Source organism: Varroa destructor, unplaced genomic scaffold (assembly GCF_002443255.2).
Source record: "Varroa destructor unplaced genomic scaffold, Vdes_3.0 BEIS01000001.1, whole genome shotgun sequence".
Taxonomy (NCBI): domain Eukaryota; kingdom Metazoa; phylum Arthropoda; class Arachnida; order Mesostigmata; family Varroidae; genus Varroa; species Varroa destructor.
This window is the reverse complement of record NW_019211454.1, coordinates 14,353,654-14,380,758: the sequence shown is the minus strand read 5'-3', so window position 1 is coordinate 14,380,758 and position 27,105 is coordinate 14,353,654. Positions and strand designations below refer to the sequence as shown.

At 39.3% G+C, this 27,105-nt stretch overlaps 1 long non-coding RNA gene and 2 other non-coding genes across 4 annotated transcripts; all 3 read left to right on the top strand.

Moving 5' to 3' along the window:
* Nucleotides 1-5,237: 5,237 nt before the first annotated feature.
* On the top strand, nucleotides 5,238-23,544 carry LOC147758293 (uncharacterized). 2 transcript variants are annotated; one of them, XR_015317691.1, is made up of 3 exons: nucleotides 5,238-6,419; nucleotides 18,689-18,740; nucleotides 19,715-21,093. It is a non-coding gene; the product is annotated as an uncharacterized LOC147758293 (long non-coding RNA). The 2 variants fall into 2 exon arrangements; XR_015317692.1 differs by lacking the exon at nucleotides 18,689-18,740 and adding an exon at nucleotides 21,344-23,544 and having other exon boundaries at nucleotides 5,239-6,419; nucleotides 19,715-19,862.
* Nucleotides 16,989-17,060, top strand: TRNAM-CAU (transfer RNA methionine (anticodon CAU)). The gene has a single exon. It is a non-coding gene; the product is annotated as a tRNA-Met (tRNA).
* Nucleotides 18,909-18,980, top strand: TRNAM-CAU (transfer RNA methionine (anticodon CAU)). Its single transcript has one exon. It is a non-coding gene; the product is annotated as a tRNA-Met (tRNA).
* Nucleotides 23,545-27,105: the final 3,561 nt, after the last annotated feature.

The window sequence follows — 27,105 nt, the reverse complement described above, 5'->3', positions numbered from 1 at the left end:
CACAAACTCGAGATGATCAGCATCTCGAGTTATACCTTAAAGCAAGCGTCAATGAACTTACACCCAATAAAGTTTAACGCTTTTTATTTTCTGTTCGCTTTGTTTTTAAAAGCTATATCAAATATAATATGTCAATTTAACGAACGTTATCTACTAAACACTATAGAAACAGACATACCCATGTATAGTATTCAGTAATGTCTTGTTTTTTTAAGGCAGAAGAGATTTTATGTTGAAACTGTGATGCCTCAGTTCAGCTTTCCCATTTGTTTATTGTTAACCTCCAATCAACCTTCACTGCGTTGCTTTAAACCATCTAATTATTCCTTTGATGACTGAAGCAGGCCAATTGTAACTTCTATGTTTCGGAAGGGCGGAGGTGTTATCTTCATGCCCGTACGCACCTTGTCCATTATGCTTTTGGTTATAAAAAAGGCTATTGAATTGGCTTCACCAGCCTTTGCTCCGGAAATATCGTTGACTCGCATTGGGCATGAGAATCGAAAGATCTGGAGGGATGTCAATGTCAAAATACTCTAACCTCTTCGAATATTGAGAGCAATGAGTGTTTATAGAAACGCCGATGCCTCGAACCTTCTTCGTAGTAACATACTGTTTACATTTGTACGCTAGCTTTAAAAGCCTGACGTTTGAGCTGGTCGATGACAAACCGACTGGTCGAAGCGTCACCGGACGTAGATGACTAGAAAGAAGAATCGTCCTAGAGGCAAAAAGAACCTAATAGGTCGCTTTAATACTGACCTAATTCAACGAGTTAGCGGACCTATGGGTAGGGGTCCGATGCACAATATGTTAACGTGATATGCATTTCTACCAAAGGCGTATCGGCCGTTCTATTTGGTATTCTTCTAAACGCTCTTTACATTGCTGTCCTATGATTTATAGAAAAATTTATCATAGCTGCCTAAATTCCTATGTGTTAGTTTTTTGGGTCTGCATACGCTTTTCTTAGTGGGGCCGTTGGTAAATAACGATTTCAGCATGAGCAGACTAAAAGATTTAAGCTTAGATCATGGCCTAGAACGTTTACGATACTGCTAGAGTAAAACAAAGTCCTGAATTTTATTAAGATTTTAACCCTTAGGACCTATAAATATATATAGAGTTCCACGTACGATGGGTTATCCGATTGAAGTAATAAAACGTAGAAGGTAGTAGGTGCCTCATATCAAGATAAATATTGAATTAGAATTACAAAGTTCTTTTTTTACCCCACTTGGAAGTATCTTGCCTCCTCCATATATTTTGGCTTTTTTAATAACTGTAAATATTCATATAGCATAATCAGCTTTGCCTCTCGTTGTAGCCCTAAAAGTCTGACAATAATTTCCTAAAGATTATAGTTCTTGCTTGCCATTATTATTTTGTTGTACCAGATACTATTTTAGAATCTAGCAAGCCGCCATAGACGTCCCGGGTTATTTGCGCAAATTTAACTTCTGTAAGAAAGACAGTTGACTGGAGGAAATAATGACAATCCGATATAATCGATTTGCTTGGTTGTTTGTGTATTTCTGCCTTCATTAATTATGGCTCAGTCTAAAGGTATGCTGATGATTGTCGAAGTCCCTGCCGCATAATAAATCAAAATTTATTGTTCTTCGACTACAGAAGCATATGGTTTAAAAAAAAGAACTTTTCATCGCACATCGAACCTCAGACCGATATCAATAACAATAGCACCAAATTCAATATTGAAGCACGATTTGCTAGCTCTTTCAGTTAGTGTCCTAGATACACTTCTTGGAAATCTTATATCGGAAGTGTCGTACGGTGTGTGTGCAGGAGTGTCAGAATCTTTGGGAATACGGGACATTGTTGGCTAATAATTTTCATTGAGCCTTCTTGCGTCTTTTCATAACTAAAAAATACGGGACGAGAATTAACCTTCAAATTTCGACCGCGTTTAGAAACCGTTGAGATGCATGACAACAGGCATTTGCAGTGAGCCGCCAAGCATCATCCGTTGCCTGGCAAATGAGTCGGATACCTCACTGTGAAGGCAGGAACACTAGTCTCAGCTAATCATTGAGATAGGCTTGACGAACCAACAACTTGCCAGTGAAGCCGCTCTCCAAGCCATAACAACATTTGCGACAATCGTGACTAATAAAAATTGATTGGCCAACGACACTACTAGAAAAATCTCATCATATGTGGCTTTTTCAAGTAGAAACAAGCGCTTGGATAGTCTTGAAATAAGGCTATCAGTGACAACACAGTTCGGATAAGTTCAAAGACAAGGGTGAAATATTCCAATGAAGACATGACTAGTAACGTGCATAGAGTAATGGAAACAAAGGATGGGGGCCCTGATCGAGGAACAGACGTGCCTTTTTTTTTCTAGAAGATTCCTTTATGTCCTAGGATTTTTGTCCGGGCATATGGGAGTCGATTATGAAAGTTCAGCTACCAGACTGTACTTTCCTCGAGCAAACCACAGCAACGCTGCAAACAACTCTCATAGGCATAGGCATTTAAGTTGGAGAATATTGAAGATAAGTTAGCTTGTTTCTTATTTCTTCTTGTGCAATATTTGGTTTACTCACATAATACCTAGTAAGTTCCACAAAACCTGAAAATTTCAAATGCCGATTGCATACGCTCGGCTGATTTTGAACCAGCTGTCAATATATCTGCTTTGGGGAATAATGATTTCTTTCTCCATACAGCGTTAACCTTATTTGGGGGTGATAGTTGAATAACTCGCTATAAAAACTGGACTAAAGATTCGCCGGCTGCGTCACGACCGTTCCAGCTAATCTGAAAGGAAAGATTTGCAACATAGTGTCAGCGTAATGAAACCGAACTTGCAAAATTCCCAGCTCGTAATGGTTTCTGTTTGGGATTTTCGCTCGGTTAAAACGTTCAGTCGTTGGCCAACCATCATTTCTACTGTAATATATATACAGTACATAAATGGACGTATTACTTTTTTAATAGTGCTCGATTTCTACAGGATTAGGGGAGCCTTGACGTTTGAGTAATATCTACCAGCAGACTAACTGTAAGGTCTTGCATTAGCCAACAGCCCCACCAGCCCAAACTGGGCGTGGCTTGCCCCCTTCTGTTAAATAGTACTCTGTCAACTACGTCAATGCGATGCATATGCCCCGTGTTTTCACACAGAGACATCTGCTCTTCTGTCTGCATTACCGGATATAAGACGCGGTTCCTGCGGTGCAGTTGGCGTTTTTTTTAAACTTTTGTCACGCCCTATATCAATTGAGTCCGTTTCTGCAGCCGTCCACAAAATGACACGCACGAAGGCACAGCTTGAACAAACGCCTGCGTCGCAGCCACTGACGAGGAAAACAGTACGTTTCTATGGGCCACCTCCGTTCTCCATTATTGTTGTCGTCGTGGACGAACTCCTTGTGGCCAGTACTCCAGAACTGCGTTTACTTCATTTTCCTTTTTGTTACGCTCGTCGGCTGCTTCGTGACAACGTCGCGCTTTCTAATGCTAGTCTCTCTGGTAAAAACGAGACGCGAATTTTAAATTTCCACGTCATCTGTTAGAACCGAGCTCAGCTGCCCTCTACGTCAAAAGCAAGCAAAGGAATTGGATATAGTAAAGGCGAAAGCGTAAGTGACCAGCAAAAAGGAAAGCCTGCTCGAGTGGTGGGAAAACCATTTGAAGAAAATCCGTCGCGCTAACGTCCTCATAACGCTAGCGAACAACTAACAGAAATAATGTGCTGGTAAAATAGCAAAGGCCGAAAACGAAGCAGTAGCACTGATAGCGGAAATAGTTGAACGTTCGATGTCACCGCAATTCTTCATTTTCCAGTCTTTTTTGTTCGTTCTCTCTTCCTTTCTCACCATCCTTGTCTTTAAGGCACTCGAAGGCGTCCTTCTCTACGGGGAATCGTGTGGTCGTCTAGACGACCCAAACGGTGAGCCGAGTGACCCAGTTCTTATTACATGCTGTATATTGCACTAGCTTCCCATCGGGTGGGCGAAGCTGGCTTAAAAGTTTCCTAAAAGAATACGTATAAACGTGTGTAGTAGACAGCCCCAATAATCCTTTGATAGTTTAAAATCGTGTCTAAAAATGAAAGTATTGATACGGTAAGTTTTTGCCACTCATACTACAACTGATCCACCTTAGTTCGTGGGTGAACGTTCCGATTTGAATCAGCGTAAGCCCCTCAATTCGTATATGTGCTGTTTAGAAAACTGAAGAAAAGCCACGGAAAGTCTGAAAAATAATCTACACTTTGTAATTGGAAACATCATATTTGCTTCTGGGGTGTTAATATCCAACATAACGTTAGCACTAAAAATACTCTAATAAAATTATAGAGTATTACTTGTGTTTACTATCACATCGACCTCAGAGCTATGCAGCGTATACTAACCACATATGATTGTGCTTGAAAACGTTTAGAGCCCTTTAATAGACTTAAAAAAAAAATTGAATTATCGGCTTTCCGTTTCTTCTTTCAATTTCGATTGTTGAACTTTTAGAAAAACTATATCTCTATCCAAATTGATCGATCTGCTATTATTATTTATTGCTGAAATTAACTCGCACACAGCGGTGCAGACTTGACTGCACCCGCAATTAAGACGCTTCTGAGTCGGTAAACACAAAGCATTGACATCCTCTTATGACGACGGCACATACACAGCATGACAGAATTGCAGAGAATCACAATTGAACATATACTTCAAAATCATCGCCACTTTCGACCCTCCTGATCCTATTCGCAACTCTAGGTGAACATTGATCGTGACCCACTTCGGAGGGATTACACGGTCGGCCAGATCATCAACACTGCACGAATCGTCGTACTGTTGCTATTCAATTCAAAAGTAGCCGCTGCCCGACGCCCTTCTGACAAGAACTGAAGTCGAAGTATTGCTGAGATTTCCTTGTTTGCTGTTTCCTCGTTCGCAACTAACATTGTGTATCTCCGGTGTGACCTCGATCGGCCACCCAACTTCTGCTGTACGTGGTGCTCAGATATATGTACCTAGCAGAATTTGACCGTCGGTCGTCCGACTACTTCAGATGCTGTTGGTAGTTCAGATGTGTGTACGTTTATGAATAGGTCTGGTGCCTGCTTTCATTCGGAAGCAAACAACACAGAGCTACAATGTTCAATGTCGCTTTCCGACTTAATCACGGCCACTATTGAAAATATCGAAATGAATCTCTGAACGAGTAACTGTAGAGTTCCGTCTGGTATCTATTATAGAACCACCACAGAGAGCACAGGACTACGGAAGGCTCAGGGACAACGAATCGAGAAATTTCGTAGGGACTCCGCCTCCAATGTTTTGAACATATTTCATGGTCACCGCGAGTTGCTAGTGGAAACGTTCATTTGTCCGGTCGGACGGTTGTCCGCTGCCCTGTGCAATGCGAACGTTTCCCATAGTAACAACAGTAGATCGATACGGGTTATAGCTATTGGTTGTTATGGTCGACAAGATAGAATTCTCTGCTTTGATTCCCGTGATCGAACAGTCTATGAAAGCGGAACCAGTGACGGTGAGTTAAAGTTTTCGAGTGTTTGAGGCTTGGAAGGCTATTGCTACTGTGCCGATGTCTGCACGGTTGTGCTAGTGTCACTGCAATCGTGATCCCTTCTTCACTTCGATAGATAGATAAAACGACCTCTGTGTTTTTGGCCGATAGAGTCGGAGACGATACGACAAACGCTGAATGAAACGATAATCAATGAAGAGGCCAATGGTGAAGCATCTGTGTGGAGAGCTCTTAGAGAAGCGAGTTCCGAGCACCTCCAGGTAGAAACTGGCAGACAGAAGTGGATGATAGAAGTGTATACGGGTGTGATGGCGTAAACCAAAGCTGACGCTAAACAGGACCCTGTCCTTTTCTCCCGAGAGAACCAAACAATGGAAGGAGAGATGAAGCTATTCTACGTGCGATGCCTGCGATACATCCAATGCGAGCAGCCCGTGCGGGTTGGCGCGCTCCGGCCGCACCTTTCAATGCTATTAGCCACACCCCATTAGATACATTCATATCGCGATCATTTACGAAAGCTGCCACCGTTGCCGCCGCTGTAGCCTTATTGTTGTTGTCTCGTCTCTGCATTTACGATAAAAAAAAAAGGTTGATAAAGACGACTCTTGCAGAGGTCCAGGCACGGCCAAATTACAAAGACCGAAAGGATGAGATATCTCGTGTAGGATTTTCAGGCGATTCGTCGGCTACCTTAATCGAGAGGCCCTCTCAAAACGTACGCAAATATGCAGGAAAAGCGACGAACAAAACAATTATAAGAGGTGGTCAGTGCGGCGCAGAAAACACTTAAAAGCTGCTGTGCGTTGTGGGGCGGCATGTCTAAGCTATATGAGAGAAAAAGTGGTCCTTGTATCCGCGTCGTCGCAGGACGCAGCGCCAAGTAGTGAGGTAATTAGGTGGGTGTTTAGGTTAAGCCTTAAGTGGATGCAGAGCATGTTTTGCAGTGTGCCGTAACTAGTTTTCGTATCGCTATTGATAAGTATCGCTTTTGGTAGCGAATAAAGCAGTGTTCAGCTGTACCTATCGGGCTAGTTTAGGCCCTTATTTACAAAAAATGCGAAAACACTCATCAACTGTTAGCGTTCAGCGCGTCCTAATTTTAATTGGTGTGTACCTTGAAGAATATATATCTACATAGCACGTGTAATTGAATAAAGATATTTCAGTTTAGGTGTTAAATAAGCAATGCTGACGGTATTAAAAGGGATCAAAACTTGATATGTAGGACATATTTTCGAAGTAGAGACTTGTGCAATTTTCGAAAGAAGGGTGGCTATTAAGAAGTATAGAATCTGTTACTTGAGTGATTCTCTATTAACGCTAAATTAGAAACATATGTAAAATAAATTGCAAGTAGATTTCTAAACCATAGATGCTTCAATTAAAATATAGGCTATAGAAAACACTATTTACATTGACGTCTGATTTTTCTGAATTAAATATTATAATTTTCAAAATATCAAAAGATTCTTGAATTCTACCAGTACCTTTCGTTTCCTATCTGATTCGATTTGTATAAATCTTGAATTATTATAAGGACCATATTAGAAGTCTAGAGCTGCTACGTCTGCTAGCTTAGGCAACTATGAATAAGGCGTTCTCTTATGATTTATGGTTAAATAAGTGCCCATTCAAAACCTTGCTCATTTTATTATTTATTGTCGGTTCGTTTTTTGCCGTATTTTGTCTACCAGCCCTGTCCCGTATCAGGACATAGCGCAGGGAACTAGAAACAAGATGCCCATATCCATCTGGTGAATTTGCAATGGCATATCATGGCTGCTTAAGTAGAGAACAATTAGAAATACGCCTACCTCCCACCCTGCATCTGTTTGGCTCTGCGTGTACGTACGAACAAAAGACAGCAGCACCCTTATTAAAAAAAAGATATATATATATATATATATATATATATATATATATATATATTTTAGCCAAAACTCTCGTTGCGTGTGAAAAAAACATTACATTTCTATTGTAATTAACTGGTATAGATATAATAAAATAAGCCGATACGCCTGCCATATGAGCAGCGTATGCACGTGTATTTTTTTTTGGAAAAAGTATTTTAACAGACTGACGTGATTGATCTTCATTAAATCACACAGCCTGAGTAGATTGTTTAGCTATTGACGTATATCCGACCTTTTAAGGGCGGCTCTTGTTTGCATTTGCCGAACCCCCCCAAGGTGATCATTGCGCGGATGGCCAGTTTGCCCTCTATGCATAATGATCAAGCGAAATAAGAAAACCCCGTCTGTCAGGAACATGAACATTTCCAAGCTAGTCCAACAATATACGCTATTACTTTTCGGTTTTTTCGCGTACTTTACAACAACTGTGAAACTACCCTTCTTTCCTTAGCATTGTGCAACGCCTTCTACAGCCAGCAAGGAAAACACAACGTCCATTTTCGTCGTCGACGACAAAATAGATCTTCTACCAGTTTGCTTGAAGCGCACACTTCGCGTGATATACTTCGTCACTCTCCAACTGTCCCCCGTCAAACTACTGGACATCCTCCATCAAAATCAAGTCCGGCTGACTCCAAAACACACAATTCCACGGATCTAAGTCCACTGAGGGCTGCGTTTGCAGCGGATCGCCATCTCGGGTTGGGTATGCAAGCATCCATCGATAGCAAAGAAAGAGTAGCTACTCATGAGTAGAACTGCCTCAACAAGACTCGACTGATCCGGGAGCTGGCTGAAGTCGGTGACTCGTTCGTCTGTCCACTTCGAGTGAGTCGATCATTTTTGACAGCTAGGAGTTCCGTGCACTTTCCAGTATTGACGCTGTGACGGGAGTGAGCTCTGCTGAGGAGACCATGGCCACAAAAAGTGATACGAAGTTCGACTACTATCGTTGTTATCACACCCCCACTGGCGAACTAACCGAAGACGGCTTTGCTGGTTGGTGATGCTTCCTGCCTTGAAATATGCCTGTCGAAGTTTCTAGGGTCTTCACGAGGTGTTGCACTACGATATGTACGTATCTGGCTATGAACGAAAACATGAGCGAGTCAAAAAAGGTCATTCAGATGGTGAAGACCATTGACCATCCTTGGCATTGAGCAATTGGCTAAGCATTCAAGGGTGGCTTTAGGAGCCTGAAATATCCGGAGACTGTACGTGGATTCAACGGCGTTATGTTCCTTGGCTTATGTAGGCCCCCTTCCCTCAGAGAACAAGAGAGTGTAGCAAAGGACGGCTGAAACAAAGAATAATCTCATCACGCCCTCGCGGACGATCGAATGGCAAGAGTTTCGGCATACAAAGTACGAAGCTAATATCAGACCTACAGGTTTATCGTTTACTTTGAAGATAACTTGATCTTCTTTCCAAACTTTAAGGAAAGGTACTCAATCATATTTATATTCGGTTGCTGATCCCACGTCTCTAAGATAGTTTGTGAGAATTAATCTCCGGTTTTGTTGTTTTGGTTTGAATCACCCACATGACTTCCTGCATCACCTCCTATTCCACAGGATGCTCGAACTTAATACGAACATCACACATTTCTACGCTACTTGATATATTCCTAGTCCTAGCTCTGTACGACGTGATACAGGCTGCAAGCCTATCTAACTGAAGTGGCATTGCTGACTATTCGTTGTGACTGAAAGCATGAAATAGCCATAACATAACTCATAACTTCAGGCAGGAGTATGGTCTGCTTGTATCTACTTTATGTAAAGACAACGATGATAAATTCTTAAGAAGAACGAACATGAGGTATCAAGCGCAAACGTTTCCTTGATCTTCAGTTCAAACAATCTCTGTTGTTTAGACTATGTTACTAGATAATTGAAGTTGATTATACCGCATATATTTTGCTATTATTTGTGAATTGTCATATATATTTATTTGTCTCAATTCGTATTCGGATCGGCGCAATTATGACATGCCTGCTCTATATCCTATAAACTCGCTCGTCTGTAGGTGAGATTAATGCTAAGTAGTCGGCCGTGCTGCGGTTCCACACAAGATCGCTAGCTACCGTGTTCGTGAACTGGTTTCAGCTATTCTTCTTACGGAAAGAGGAAGATTCTAGTAGGATTCAGCAGCCTGTTCAAGATGGACACTTGAAATTAAAAAAAAAAATGCGAGTTGACAAAAATATATGTAAAAAAAAATATCTGTTCGCTATCCGCAGACTTCGTCAGTAAAACTCTACGAAAAACAATAGATCAACATAACTCGCCTTAATCGTGGCTTGAGACAAGATTTTGCTGAATAGGGATTAATCTGGCAGTTTTTTTTAGATCACTTATGACTAAAGTGCCTAAAAGTTAGCTGGAACTTGATTTGTGCCAAGAGTCCGCGACCATAAGTTGCTTCAAGGCTGACCTGAATTAAACTACATCTTCCTTTGAGAAACAAGACTGTGCCCAGATCGTGGGTTTTATCAAAAGCAAATATAACATATAACTAATGCGATTATATAGGTAGATACATGTACTAGTAAATACCAATATAGAGTGAAAACGAAAGAACTTTTGGCAAACCTTGTCTGGTTGAAAATGGCGTGCCACTTGTCTCAGACAATGTAACTATGAGCCTCTAAAACGATTGGCTTAGAAATTTTTCAAAGTGTATACAATTAAGGTTTAGAATATAGTTTAAGTATTAGGTGATTCAGGGGATCGTAAAATATGGCCGAAATCACACAGTCAAGTTTTCATATTCACGAAAATCTGAAGTAGCGATCTCTGATCGGTTTGCTCATATCATTGATTAGTTGAGTCGTATAGGTATATCTCTAAGAAAAGATCGACCCAAGCAAACAAAATTTTCGAAGAACTGCATTGCTTTCCTATAAAAATAATGCCCATTGTGTACGTATGTATGCCATTTCCGTGTGACGTAGCAATTATGGGAGAATGTCTGCGTATTGCAGGTAGTCAATGTCATCAGCTCATGCAATCTTAGGAAAATCGATATTTAGACGCGTTTTTTGAACTGTCCTATGAGACATTTAAAGAAAACCCCCCAAAAAGTAAATCTATCATACATACGTACACACTCTATCCGTTGTTCTTAAACAAGTCAGTGATGAATATTCGAGGACCTTGATATTTTTATTTGCATGTTTTTAGCTCAGCAACAACCAAAACACAGGATCCAACGGTCTTTAAAAACAATAGGATCAATTAGGGTACAAACTAGGTTTGTCACCTGATCCAGAATTCGCTCCTGTCTTTGAACGCATTGCGTAAATATGCTATGTGAACACAAAAAAACTACAAGCTGTTTTCGAAGTATCGGGACGATGGAATATAAATTTAGTCACAATATTTGGATTTTTTTTAGTGCCAAACGGCAGCAGCTTCCCCATCGTATCTTCTGTTATGAGGGAGACCACTCGGCCTTTGCAGATGGTCAACCAAATTTTGCGCCCCCACAAGACCCACCCTGCAATCTGTATTGAAAAGCAGCTTGTTCGCCAGTAAGTGCCATAGGTTCAAAAGGGGCATCGGTTGGGTTTTTTGATTCGGTTCCAAGCTCGTTGGTTCTGAGGAAGCCACGCTCATTTGCATGATATTCAATCATTCTCATCGTTTCATCGGCCATTTGAATTATGTAGTGTCTACGCACTGTTTTTTCGTCCGAGGTTTCGCTTCGGCTGTGCGATCCTTCAGGATCCTGCGAGTTATAGCTGAACTTGTACGGAGTAGGGGACCATAGTTTTCAGCCCCATCAAACCTTTCACTTCCATAGTTATGAGCAACTTCGTGGTGTCGTTCGCCAAAGTCGCCCGTGTCAGTAAGACCCACCATGGCAGCGGCAAGACTAGCGATAGTCGCAGATGAACGCTGACGCAAAATGGCAACAAGTTGAAGCGTATGACGTCCATAATGCAATATAAAATGTGTTAGATGTATAATATGTATCGAAGAAGCCAATTTGAAGATCCTGAGCAAATGAGGACGATTGAGATACTATCACAGACACGACCTAGACCTAAATGATTCGACCCCTTAGAAACCATTCGGATAAAGTCATTTAATTTTAAACTTGGATGACTTCGGCGTCCGGCCTTCATCAATAAAGACAATTGCGTTCTGAAATCTCCACATATACTCCACAAATACAGGCCAGAAACGATAGGCAAATGCGAAACGGATACCATTGCAGGCTTTTTCCTTGTGGCGTTCATGAGCACCGGTGCGCCATGCGAAGAATCACGAGTGCCGCGATCAAACAGGTAGACAGTTATTGAGAAAAAAAAAACAAGAATCTTTCGTTATTACTGCGAACTTGACAACAGCAGCAAACAAAAACAATTGCATAGAGCTGATCAGACATCTCTGGGTGCTTTTATCGTAAAATCAGCACGATTATCGCGCATAAACGCGTGACAGATCGAATTTATTTCGTGTACATAGGAGAATGAACGATACATCAATGCCAGAACATTATGTTTCATATATAACTAATGAGTCAGGCTCAGCCGAAAAGTAATAGCCAAGTTATCAATTTGCATTTATTGCCGAAATGTATCTTCAAAGCTTCAGACTGGCTTGCTTTTTACATATTCCGCCGGAGATTCAACTGTTTCGGCCGCTTTGTGTCTAGGGATAGAGGTTTGTTTGTAATGCTTACATTAGGAGGATTTCTGTTTTTTACTACCTGCAAATCAATACTTTGTAATGCTCTCAATTTTGTTGGCCCGAGTCTAATAGACGCACTGTTAGAGAATTTGCATGTATAAGCTTCATAGGAATCGCATCGGGACATGCATATTAATATGCCCTAGTGGATTTTCAATTATGTTATGTACCCGACAAATCCAAAAACATTAATTATTCTTCGCATATCCAAGTTGCAGGTCAGAAGAACTCGTCATGTTTTAGTTAAAGTCGCTTGCCATACATCACGTATTAAGGCGTCCTCTCTGAAGGTCGTGTTAACGAAGCAATTGAGCCTCGTGAAATGCGCGGATTGCCCTGTCGCAGGCACAAAAGAAACGAAAAAAAAACTGATACTAACATTTTGACCTGTATAATTTATATTAATTAATGTTGTACGTCTAAAAAAAAGTACAAGTCTTATGAATAAGTGTTATACGGGGATATTCTGGTACGCTTAGTCTTCAATAGGATCTTGAATGAATCAGACTGATTGAAGCAAATAGGATGTACATATATGTTGAGCTTCGAGCTTTAATGGCTGAGCCACTTTAATTTTAGAGTATTATTTAGTTGTGTTCTCGCAATAAGTAGTTTGCTTCAGTGGAGTTCCATTTTCCTTCTGCTATACTGAAACGTTCCAAATGTTTGTTTATTGTACCAATAACTAGCAAAAATCGTCTGCTACAGAATATCGTTGCCCATTTTTTGCAGAGACTGAAGCCCGGATAAAAATGTTAATACAAACGTATAATAGATCCTGCACATAGAAAAATAAGTTCTAAAATCATAATTCTACTTAAAACTCGCTAATAGTAATAGCGTCGTTTTAATTAGCCACTAAAATATATTAGTATTTGAATAGGCATCTTGTATGCACAGTAGTAAAATTGAAATTTGTATTCGCGAACAGGATCAAAATAAATTTCATTTCATCAAAGAGATAGATAAGATTTTTTGCGCTTAGGGTCTCTTCAATTAAAGAAAAAAAACAAGCAGCCCTTACGGAGAGCAGGCCCGAACCCTCATCGACGTTGACTTGCACGCTTTTGCTGGCTGATCTATAGCAGATCGTCAGTTAGATTAGTTTAACAGCGTTACCATAGAAGAATACGTCCTTGAGGCCTACAGCTGTTTTTGACGTGATGAAGTGTGATACATATCTTAGGTCGGCAATTTACAATGTCGTCCCTTCGTCTACCCAAAAAAGTGTATTTCAGATCGACGTACGTGTCTTAGAGGACGTCCTAGGAGGGGCTTATCCACCTACAGTTGCTCGGGGACAGTTGACACGTCTTGACACTTGGACGAAAGCCGACATGTTGATTTTGATCCCAGAACACTGTAGTCGATTGTAACCTTGAAAGACGAACTTCGCAAAGACATCAGCCGCAAACCACCACAAGCCCATAGGGGGACACAAACCACATATTTATTAGTTACAGATTTTGGCGTATATGTCATTTCAAGTTTCCCATATAGATATTCGTGAGAGATGTATTAGATTGAACGGATCCTAGTCGACACAATAGATCTATCGACAAAATCAGACTCAGCCTACCGTTATCATACGCTCTAGCAGGCTGTAAACGTTACCGCATTGAAATGACAGCCTAACAGACCAATAATAAGGGCCTCTCTTAGATCGGTAATCATCATACAAATGTTGGCCGCATACTAAGTGCTCCTAACAGCACGGTTTAGCCATAATTTCAGTACTTTTTGCCACTGCGTATCGACACGTAAACGAACTTGTAGCAATTTGTAAAAAAAAAAAAGCTTTTTGATAATGTACAAAGAATTGCAATGCGTCTGTCGAGCAACAATTTAATATTAAGTGGTAACTTTCTAACTAAGTTGTCTGTGTGATTTTTTCGCTAATGATGATTATTTATCACATAAACGTGTCTTCAAAGCGCTCTCAACTTCGGCTTTTTGGCTATAACGTAGTTTCAAAGTTGTGAATTTGAAATGGAAAAATCTTAGCTCAAACTCACGAAGCTTTACGATTTGGATATTTTCTTAGCCTGTGTGTTTAATTTTTTAAAATTTAAAATCAATGCGAAATTGTATCGATCGTGCACTTATCGACGAAACTGCGGAACGCTAATCTGGGGTTAGCGGGGTCTGAAGTCAGTTTAGTAGCTGGGTAAGTCCTTTCTTTTGGCAAGACAATTTGCTTCACGTACCGCTAGGAAATCCTCGTTGTAGACAACTCGCATAGCAATTTACATTACCATTGTCGGCAAGTGTGTAGAACATCAATGAAACGTACTACCTATTATGATATTTAACATACAGACCTTGCTACTCCTGCGCCAATCTCTGCGAGTACTATTATGCTGCAGTCCTAAGATTTAAGAGTTTCATCGTAAAATCGTATCTTCTCTAGATACTCCCATCTTGATTGTGACTACTACGTGTAGAAACTAGCGATAGCAATGAAATTACACAAAACTGTTTCTTAGAGGTAAAACTGAGTTTACTTATAAGCCTGCCTGCATCCCAGTCGTATCCTAAATTGCGAGTACGAATCGTACATAAGGGCCCTATCTGTATTGCGACTTTGCCAGAGTATTCAGGCAGCCTTTAGTTACTTGGGTCCGTCAGAATCAGGCGAAGTTGAAAGATAAGCTGTCCTTATTAAGAGTGAGTTACACGTTTACACCGATTCGGACTGGAAGGTTTATATCGCACCATCATAATTCAGGCCTATCCTGATCATCTAGTTAACTATGGACCACAGTGTCTCCTGGCAACAACAACATTCCAAACAACGTCCTGAATGATACTGCATTAGCATTGTTAACGATAACGCTTTGCGTTAAGTGAGATATAAGTTACTGACTATTTGATGGTACGCTCAGTTGCTTTACGGTCGTTGGACTTCCGTAGTAAAATAATGTGGTCAACTTTCTGCGCAGTACCCTTCCGTTTTGATTTAGTCACTGAATATAATTGAGGTAGTGAAATGTTTTTATACCGATATTATGATCTACGATGATGATAGTATCCAATCCTAAAGAGGCTTAATACGCGATACTGGTTAACAAACAAAACAACCAAACAAACAAAAGTTCGTTTAAGCGTCGCTTAAATTAGCTACGTGCAGTGGAATTAACCCTGACTTAATAGCCTAAACATACAAGGACTCGAAGCGCTCAAAACTGCAAAAGAAGTCTCAAAAGATCAATCTTTTTTTTTTCGAAAGAACCATCAATTGTGATACTAGAAATCTAGCTGTACTAAAAATAGCTGGTTGGGCCATTTCTATCAGGTTTTGAGTTTCTTAAATATAACATCTATTGAGTAGCTTCCTCATAGAAGTATTCCTCGGGCTTTTCAGAAACCGTAGATAAACTGGCAATGATGTAAAACGTCGATTTCGGGAAAAAAGTCCACACCGAAAATACTGGATACTAACTAATTCTCGCCTTTAATTGTGAAAATAACGTATACGTATTAGTAGATTCACATCTATACCTTTAGAGGTAGTTAAAGGATTGGAGTGTTTTAAGATGAGCTGGTCCATACTTGGTTATAATTCCTTGTTAAGGAGTACATTGGGGCACCACAGTGGCGCAGTGGAGGCGTGCTGGGCCCGTATCCCAGAGGCCCGTGGGTCGAAACCGCGCTCTGCTACAGTGTTACTTTTAGCAAAATGCTACATTCTGTATGATCACTTGATCGTACTGAAAATGTATAATTCGTAATTGCTCAATAAAACGTTGATAGAGAGTCAGCATTCTATATGTATACATATATATATATATATGCATGCAAATTTTTGGAGTGTGCTATAACTCAAATAGGGCATACAGGTTGGGATCCAACAAGGACAAATTTTAGGAGCGCTTTGAACACTTTGGCTACAGCAAGCAGGTTTACAACTGGCAAGGAAATAAGTAGGCGCAAGCTGAAGATGAACATTTTTTTTGTTCGTTCAACCAAATCACAGATCACCTCCTGATTAATGCAATCAATAGTTCATGAATATTTTGCGCCCTTTTTAATCTGTTCTCCGCAACTCCGAACCCACAAGGTTTGTATCGACCCGGTCATGTTAGCTGGCATTTGCCTCCGTCTTCAAAGAAGACGAACGAACTAACACAGGCGGATTTGTCGTGGCCATGTAATATCCAACCGTCTACCACTTGAATATTTGCCGGTCACACATCTTAAATTAGAATATAAAGTTGCTATTAAATCGTTGCTAATAAACAATTAAGCCCGATGTTATAGTTTTGAATAGAACGACCTGACTTACATCATATTCTATGCACTGCCCTATTTTAGGTTATCATTACTGCACCATTTAGTCAAGTCATGTCCTTTAATTGGGCCTAGCTCCAACCGCAGTTTCAAAGCAGTGAGTCACTTACAGGACCCCGACACCTCACTTCTAAATAGATATTGCGCAAAGCTTATCGTCCATCTGCCGTGTTATCTAAAGATGTATACATCAAACAGATAATCCGTCTAACGTCCTGCGTTCGTGAGTACGAATATGTAATGATAACAATAAGAACTATAATGATTATCAGTACATAGCTGTGTGCAATACGATTTGCGCCTTTTCCATGTATGTCTTCTGTTACGTTAGCATTACTGTATCAGACCGTTGGTAATGGATGCATGGAGTCTATCCTTTTATTCTATATTTTCCAGGCTAGACTGTTCCAGGACGCTGGACACGTACAACAGCAAAGCCAATAGCCACTGGATTTACTCCATGACGGAAGGGGGGGGGGCAGTCTGCTCATATATATATAATAGGTTCACATCTGCTTGATCTTTAAAGGCGAATTAATGCATCCAGGACAGACATCTCCATAGCAGAGTGGCGCAGTGGAAGCGTGCTGGGCCCATAACCCAGAGGTCCGTGGATCGAAACCACGCTCTGCTAAAACGTTTTTTATCTATAACACCAAAATGCTATGTTCTATGTTAATTGTTTGTTTGTATTAATAATGTTAAATCTGCGAGATTTTGCTAGATGACGAAATCGACACATAAAATCGGATTTCGAAGCAGTTCATTGTAAATCAAATAAACCAGACCTTGTTAATTAGATCCGTCCAATACTTTCATACGATATGGCGTTTTGTGAAAATGCAAAATGGTTAAGAAACTGTTAATGTTTCATAATAGCTTCATATACTGTTGTTACCGTCAATCATAAAGAGTTTCAGCTATTTCTATTCTTTCGTTATTATCATGTACATATAGACACAATGGAGCGTTCAAATTCGGATAGGCCTTGGCAAGCTTCTTGCCGTGGCGGCGTACATGCAGTTACTGGCTGCGTCTAGTGTCAGAAGAACGCTAACTCCTTCTAAAGACAACAACTTCATCACGGTAGAAGAGAGTGCTTTGTTTGTAAAATTTGATCGAAGAACAGCTATTAATCGATCCGTTCTAGCAGGATCTATTCCTTTCTTTTAGAATCCTTTCTTTTTGTTCCAAGTCGACCGTCTACGTTATTGCCAATTTTCATACGGCTTCTCATGAATTCAAAGAAGATTTCCGAGAGATGAACCAGGTAATCCTCAATGGAGTTTAAGTCTAAAGGCTCGAAAGCTTACTGAAATGACCCAAAGAGCCATTTTAGAGACATTTGGTTATTTTATATAGAAATAGACGGCCGTTTTGAAAAACAGGGCATCGATTTTTTGTTGAGCTCTTCGGATTTTTTTCAGGCTTTCCGCTTCCTTTTGCAGGTATTGGCCGCTTGAAGTATGCTCGATTATGACACGCTTCGTCTGCTCTTTTCAGACGAATTTTCCCTATATCGCCTACCTGAGTGGTATTTTACCAAGTTCACAGCTATCAGTGCATGGCTAGTGTTAGTTAGTTATTTGCGAATAAACAAAAAAATATTCTAGAAATTACTATATTATAGCTTAGTGAAGAGGCTAACATAGAATGAAATGATCCTAAGGGCTTATGTTAATACGCGGCACACTTATGACACAATTTCTCGTGCTGAATGATAATGTGAAGTTCGATGTAATTAGTTGGTGACTCATAAGGTCTGTGAGTCTTCCGATTGTATATGGATGCTGGTCTATAATAAATCGATTTACAAAAATTAGTACAGATGCTTTACAACGCAAACACGAGCATACATGCAGCACATACGTTCAACTGTAACTTGGCTGTGTAATAGACACACGTCACCTCATAAGACTCACGTCGCGTCATCGTTCTTGAACTCGTCAACGAGGTATATGTTATACACATTTCTGAAATCTATAAATGTGTAATTACATTGATAAAGAAGGGATTTTCGTGTTCGGTGATACATATCTGTATTGTGCCAGACAAAGGAATGTCATTATATTTAAATCAGTAATTTGTCTCGATAGTTTTACTGGTAATGTTCATTATTGACCTAATTATTATTACATATGGCCTATCATTGGCTCAGTTGGCCTAGTTAAAAATGTGCTATATGTATTAGTCTTTAGTAAAACTATGCCATGAAGTCTCATGGATAATTTGCTTTATCGAAGTCTTCCTCGGATTTTTCAGAAACCGTAGGCAAACTGGCAATGATGTAAACTCTCGAACTGAGCAAAAAAAGGTAAGTTTTTGATTTTGGTAGAGTCTCGGCCGGATCAAAAATATTGAATAATACTTAATTCTGGACCAAATTGTGAAAACGACGGATGCGTAATTAGAGCACCGGAGTGTGTTGAAGTCAGCTGGTTCACAATTGGTTATAATCTCTTTTTGACCGGTTATGTCATACAGCAGAGTGGCGCAGTGGAAGCGTGCTGGGCCCATAACCCAGAGGTCCGTGGATCGAAACCACGCTCTGCTACAACGTTTTTTAGATGTAACATCAAAATGGCTCGAGTGGATTTATGACGCTAGCCAGAAGACGAGATACAAAAAGAAACGTATAAGAATGTTGTTGTTAACTTTTCACCGCGTTTGCTTTCGATATTCAATATTGTTGCTCACTTACATAAGCTGTAAAACTTTTAACGATTTTATCAGCTTGTAACGTTTATGCTGTTAAAGTTAATGAACGTATCCTCATTAACGACCAACAACTACTTATTTACGAAATTTGTGGTGCCTTCACTTACTGTCCCGCACTACCTTTTCTGATGAGGGAATGACGCTTGTACGAAAATGAGGCCATGCATTTCAGTTTGATGAAAGAACCATTGAACTAAGTACGAACTATGCGAAAGTGAATCGGCGTGCAGTATGGAAGATTAAAGCTAAACTTGGCTTATACAATGTATACTATATAAGAAAGCGGTTACTTTTCCAAGAGTAACTTGCGGCGCGTCAATTGGTAACGGTCGTATGTCGTTACCGAAAGCCCTATATACATAGAGGACTGCAAATCGATCGCCACTTATCAGGCTTATCCAGACAGTAGAACATTAAATATGATAATATATGCTTTTTGATAAACTCGTTATATTTTTTCCTTCGTAGTTCAAAAGGAAGAAACGTCTAAACTGAAAGTATCTCAAAAAAACTTTAAAACCCTATGAATTATCCGTAATTAGTGACAAAGCTGTGTGGGGTGCATTTCAGGTGCATGCGGCAGGTCCTGAGTATTCCTAACCAAGTCAATATGGATGTCATCAGTGGTACAAGTTATTATTATTATCGGCTGCTAGGTTCTCAATGCTCAATAATGAGGACATATATATATTTGCGAAATGTATTTCGATTGTTTTCGGTAAGTAGGACTAACTGGGGAAGGCGTGCCATTACTATTTCCTCTATGAAAATATTCTTATCAATATGCATCAACCAATGATTGACACTGCTTATTTGATCGGGTGTCCACGTACCCCTAACAGAATAACTGGCTATTACATTAATTAGATTCTTTTAGAAGTTTAAGCAACGGGGCAAACAAGATTATAAAAAATGAAATACTGGTACACAGTAAGTGTTCCAATCACCTACTACTGCGATGAAATTTTGTGAGGCATTTGTTTTGTATTCATTTACACACTTATTACTCTGGTAATAGTATACACTGGTTGATATTAGAAAGTCTATTGGCACCTTGGTCAGTTCCTTCACCCTCGGATGTTTCGATTTTCGCGTCCACTATCGCTTGAATTGTGCTTATGCCCGGCTTTGAATCCAGACCATCCTACCCTCCCTAATATTCGCAGGCCAACGCGTTTGTTTCACTGTCCAGACATCTTTTTCGTCACCCTTTACACGTAACGCTAATACAAAGAATACAGTCTACTTCTGTTGCTATTTTTTTTTCTCTGAATTTGCCCCTTTTCTATCGATCATGCAATATTCTAATACAGCAAATTTAGCTCTATGTTCAAATCTCTTGTCCATTATCCGAACGCAAAAATCAATGAATATTTATTGTTTGTACCATCTCGTTCCTCCTGTTACCACTAATTTTGACAATTACTCCAAACGATCGTTTGGTAAGTGCGTCGTGGGTCACTGGAACGTAATTCTGTGCATTATACATCGCTTCTACTTTCGCACGAATCGACGCGTCTTCAAATACTGCCAGCAACAACGATAAAAACCACAACTTTACCGTCAGCAGCGACATGTTCGAATGGCCCGTAAAGGTTTTCGAGTATGGTCGCTTTGGCGCCCATCATCAATGAGCTAACTTTGATTTTAGCCCATTATCTGCCACCCGAAGGGGGGAAAATCGTCAGCCTAGAATAATAATATGGGTTATAATCAAGCTAGTTTATATCAATTATAGCAGGCTATTCTATGGTTATGAACATTACATTTACGTTTTCGAAGAATGGGAATATTGCACGAGATGATTTAATGGTAACTCATCTACTTACAAGTTTTAGGCATATGTATGAGATGCATGTTAGATATCGTGCAGTGCGGCGCCAGCCATCTCATATAATAATTCCTAATGGCGGTTTCGGACATGAAACAAAAATAATTTAGTTATCTAGTTGCACAGTATATATATATATATATATATATATATATATATACTGTGCAACTATATATATATATATATATATATATATAATAACTGTATGTCTTGTAGGAAATGGCATTTTTATTAGATTTGTTTTACTTTTGCAAAATCACAAAAGTGTCTATCTGAACTAACTAACTAATTAATTAATGGATATTTTCTGCGACTCTTTGATAGCATACATGAAATTAATTCTTTTTTTTGTTCTGAGTGTATACAAGACGTTGCTGCACCTGCTTCGAAGCAGAGCTTCAATTTTATTTGGAGTAATGATTTCGCGCAGAGTGGCGGATGCAGATGACCACCAATCGAAGCAAACGTCCAGGACCCCACTGGAACCCAATCTGAATTACCTCGACCGGGAATAAGACCAAAGAAATGTAAAACAAATTGTTCAACCTTCTGTCTAAGCTTGAAGAGAAAATGAATTGAAAGGAATGAACGAAAGCTATAAGGACAAACTTCAAACGAAGGCAGTGTGAAGGCAATGATTCAGTCATTTCGGAATTAATAGATATCAATCGAGTATTGGGAAAAAGGCTCCGGTCACCAAACCTATCTTGCGTGACAAAGCTAAGTTAAAACTAAGGTCTCAAATAAAAACAAACCTTTTTAATCTATAGTGGGTTTCCACCACAGGGGCTGTTCTAGCTAGGAGTTAGCTGAAGTGTTAAAAGTTTAATGCCTACAAACAGGTACAACTGATGAATTTCAAGACTTCTAAAGTGGCGAAAGATCGCTGCTAACAGCCGTACAACGGATTTTTTTCGGACGTAGTTATACATTTATTTTTTATAATTTTTTCTTATTGGACTGGACTGAAGTGTTAAGTTAGGACCGTTGCTATACGAATCACACAGATCAGCGAGAAAGTTTACGTAAGTTATGTTAACCGTGGCCGTTTGATACAACGTATAGCTGTGCTCGATATAGCGATTTGTTGAGTAATGTATGAGATTCTCATCATATTGTTGTGAGCTATTTTTTGCGGGCTGTGTGCTTTACTTCGGGTACCAAAGCTATATCGTGACTAATTTAGCAACGAGCTTACTTTCCATCGAACGCGTTTTCGGCCAGTGATCTACTGAAAATTTACCGCAGTCAAAAATTGCATGTAAATTTTTGTTGTCGGGAATTTCGGTTGCATCATATAGCAGATTGCTAATAACTTCAATGCTTGATTAAGGTCAGAGAAATATAAGGCTTGGTATTAAGTTGGAAAAAAAATATAGAATTAACGGAGCTTAACCGTTTATAACGAAGCAAGGAAGATATTTCTTAGACACCGTTAACTGCAATAATAAATAGAGAAGAAAAGCTTTTGTAAATACATTAAAATAGAACTGTCTGTTTAGGGTGCCAAAAAATATTTTTGTGATGAATTCAGTTAAAAGTGATCGTCGTATACACGCGGGTAAGCTTATCAAGATTCACCTGTCACCCAGCCGAACATTTCCGTCGCTGTCCTTTTGAATAACTATCTTATCTATTTTAAACACATTTAATGTTCACTCAAATCCTTTAAATAAATGACATCGTTAAGGTTATTCAAACTGAGCGTGTAACTATCTACGAGCTTGAATGGAAATCATCCATAGGTAACACAGTTTCATGTGAACGGACATAAATATTTCTAGACGTGAACCAACGAATTTCTATTTTTTACACGTAGGGCTTACACTATCTTATTTAATCCTTTATTAGTGCTGCCCGACACTCCGTAATCAAGTGCTAAACATGCGGAGAACCCTTCGTAATTACAAACCGCGGAATGTACAGGAAATGTATAGATATGTTTGTGGTAATTTCTCTGTCTCAGCTTCTTGTCTCAGTTTTTTTGCCACTATTGGCTTATGTGATTTATCTTTATTGGCACGGCACAACTTTGTGCTTTTTATTGTCTGCTTCCTTATCTTTCCTTCGAATTGCCTATGCAAAGTTTCACCCTTTATCTTCATTGCCTCGTCGTGGTATCGGTCGTCATTTTAAGCAACCCGTGATCTCTTAATAATAATGACAACAACAACAATCATGTAAGTAATAAACTATCATTACAATAGGTAATAACCTTTCGTTTGAATAGGAACTTTTAGCATACTGTCTAATAATTTTGCCATGTAGATACGCTTTGTGGCAGATTTGTAGTCTGGAATAGAAATCAGAAAGAGGCGCGAAAATCTTATTTATCTAACAGCGTTTCGTGCTATCCTAAACGATATACTATTTAATAAGGTAAATTCAATAGGCGAGATATTGGCCCCAAAAAAAAAAACTCGAGAATAGGATGCTACGTGTTATCGACTATCATTTCCTATAGCGTTGTTGCTTTTCCTCCGCCAAAGAGATTTTCTGAAGTCGCGAGTTCGAACATAACCAAATTTATAAGATTTTTCGAAAGTTGAAAGCTACGATCTAAATCACTTTTAACAACTATGCTTTCGTTTTACTCTCTTTTGAAACGTTTCGGGCAGACCGTTAAATTTGAGTTCTGTTTTATAATCATGGCCTCGATTTTTTAGTAGTAGTGAAGTTTACGTTAGTGGTGTACGCAAATACAATATAGTTCTACCGCGGTGCTACTTGGGTAACTCATCTAAGTATCTGCTCTTGAACGTGGTTACTTCAACTTCAGTCACCCTGTCCTGCTCCATGGTCTGCGGAAAATTTATGTCCGACACTGATTTCGTTCGGCTTTCTTTCATAGGTTACGATAATTTTGAGTATACACATATATGACAAGGTAAAAATCAATCCATTTGATATAACTCCCGCATTTGGCTTACTAACTAAGAGATGCTTACCAACGTGAATGAGTCAGCATGTCACTTAAGTTTCACATATGCATCTGCTGCTTTTCCTGCGTATAGTAAGCCAGGAAATTTGAATTTTTTGTTGAAATACACAACAGAATTTAATTTACTTTTTTCGTTTCATGATTGCATTAAGTCCGCGAAGGAGATTATACATAATTATTATCTTATATTAATGTAACATTCTTAAGCAACACAGTTACTAATAGTGTATGAGCAAAAGTTCACGATAAAGCATTCATGGATTTATCGAGCAAAATAATGTACATATTGATTTTTTATGTGCAAAAGTTTTTTTTTTATTTATGAAATAAAGAGGAAGTTAGCATGATCAAAGTTTTTTTTCTCTTATTTTGACATTTTTATAGACAATAGTTGTACAAAGTCTAATTATTATGGCAGCCATATGATTTCCATACCGATTTATCATGAGTACTTACCTGCATAACGTGGCACCGTAATATTTGCCAGTGGTTCCAACGGATCTTCCACTGAAAAAACCGTTCAAAATGCACCCATTGTACATAGCTAAATATGTGGGCTATATTGCGTATATGCTTTTATCTTTCATTGTTTTTATCGAAATTAATCATCTCCTTTTAGGGCATGGTACGTGGAATGATCTACTAGGCTATCGATTCTTATCCTTAAATCCTAGTTACAAAACAATTAATTTGCCGCAGAAACAGTAGTGTAACTTGATTTTTGAGGTCGATGGAGAAAAGGTACGGCTCTCTACCTCACATGTCTATCGAAGTATAAGGCACTCACATTGCACCTATAAGGCCTTATTTTACGAGTAAACTTCAATCGTAAAAATGGGTTCCGCCGCAGTGAGTTTTGGTTTTTTGTGGTAGCGCTGAACAGACTGAAACCCACTAAAATGGATTTAACTTTTTGGTAGGTACGATCGAAGCTATAAGAACGTGCAATATTACTTTCTAAGTTCTTATTTTTCTGTGTATAGAATATTACTGAAAAAGGCCTAACTTCATCGAACCTAATCTAATCTGATCTTACTATGGGGCGCTTACAGCGGGAACCGATAATATCCCGCCGAACGGGTTGAAGGACTCTGCAGAATTCGAAGTACTTAACCAAAGACTAGTATCAATTCGACAACATGCCCAACATTTAATAACAGACACCACAGCTGTTATCGTAGCCGTTGGCGAAACAAGTATCATAATATCGAGTGTAAAATTGAAAACTTTACTATGTTTCATGATGTTAAGGAAATGCGCATAGCCTAAAGGAATTAGCGTAAATATTGTCTACATTTTTTGGAAGACTGTACGCTGATCACACACACGGGCTGTAATAAATCGATACGCATAATTCGAGCTTGAAACCCAATAATGTTAACGCTTCTTTCTTCTATAACTGAGAAATAATCTTCTCTTTGACTGAAAAACAGCCTTTTCGATAACTAAAAAGGAAACCCGCCCAGCTGAATGTCGTAGAGAAGCGTACGCAGTCCTTAAGAAGGGTGAGAACGCGTCTATTTCTCTGTGCTCCTCTGTGGTATCTACGGTATCGTGGATCTTGTGAATGAATGTTATAGCATTATGCTGATGCGTTTAGGACGGCGATTTGGGCGGCGAATGTAGAAGTGCCGAAAGTTAAGCCTGCTTAAGTTATTAGTATAACTGAGCTATGGGCGTTCGAAGTTGCCTTCTACCGTACGTTCGGAACCGGCGAGTTACTTACAATACACTTTGCGGGTATTGCTGATTGTCGAAGACGAAGGGTTATACAATATAACATATAATGTATCTGTTTTTAATACTGTGAATAATAGATCATTTCGCCAGCGGTAGTGTTAATGGTAACGCTATTCGATGAATGAAAGCCAATTGTTCAGGCTGATGAAGGTGGAAGCATCCGGTAGTCAAAGGATCGAGAACTGTAATTAGCCTTGTAGATCTCCCATAACCATTTACTAATATAATTTACCAGATAATTCAAAGGGTTAACTCGAAGCAGTTCCGCAATCTCTTGTGACCGGCAGTTGGAAATAGGTTTGATAATAAATTGGTACGTATTACATGCAACAATCATGTATTGAGATTTCCTTGATAAAAAAAACATTCGATTAGTTATTTTAGCGTCAGTTTTATATGCCATCATGTGCATTTCGTATAGCTGACTGTTATTAAATGTGACGATAGTTCCCCGAAACTTGGCCACTTCTAAAAAGACGACCATACCATATAGAAACCGATTTATGACGTTAACGCATTTACTCTTTATTACGGCGTCGCTTCTGCCAGCAAGTGTATCGAAGGGGTCCGCCTATGTTACGCCAACACAGAAGCTTGTTGCTAGGCGTCGCTGAAAAACGTATAGTCCCGTGTCCAGCCCTTTAGAGTGCTGGGAAAACGAATTGTCACACTAATTCGTATCCAAACCAACATACCATAGATTTAGCCAGAGTCGAGCTAGACAACTTTTAGCAGCTATGATCTCTTATATGATATGGAATACATACGTGCGAGACTTGTATTCCTTAATCCTCTGAGAGGCCGAAATAGAATAGTAATTGTAGTAATCCTAGAGTTTTTCTCGTTATTTTCAGTGAGAAACTGTCGTTCACAACGATCCAATAGCGCTTAACCTGACAACAACTCGAGACTGAATCAATGCTAACTGTGGATTGACCGAGGTCTGTGTCCGAGTCGTTGGCAGGGTTTGTCGATTACTAGTCAACGTCAAACAGGCCAAAAACAAGAACCGATTCTATTGTCAGACGGACACCAGCAGTAGTAATAACATACCAGTACATTATCTTGAATCGCTTATCGCAACGCAAGAAAGAAATGCGTGACTGATATTTCATCAATGTAAATTGTTCTAACATAGGAAGGCTATTATTTTCGTCTTTCAATAACTTATTTTACCCTATTTTAAATAATTCTGGTTATTACAATGGTGGTTAACTAGTTTTGCTACAGTTAACATAGTGCGGAATTGAATTTAATAAGGACACGCTTATTTAGGCAAAAAAAAAAAGTGAAAATATTGCCCCCAGAGCAGTTTGCACGTTTTTTTTTTTGCCTTGACACCATAAACACACAGAACAATTAAAAGCAACTATATCGATTCAAGCATTTACGTATATGGGTAAGAACAAAATTTTGTTTGTAGCAAAGTGTCTTTGACGCGACCTTTGT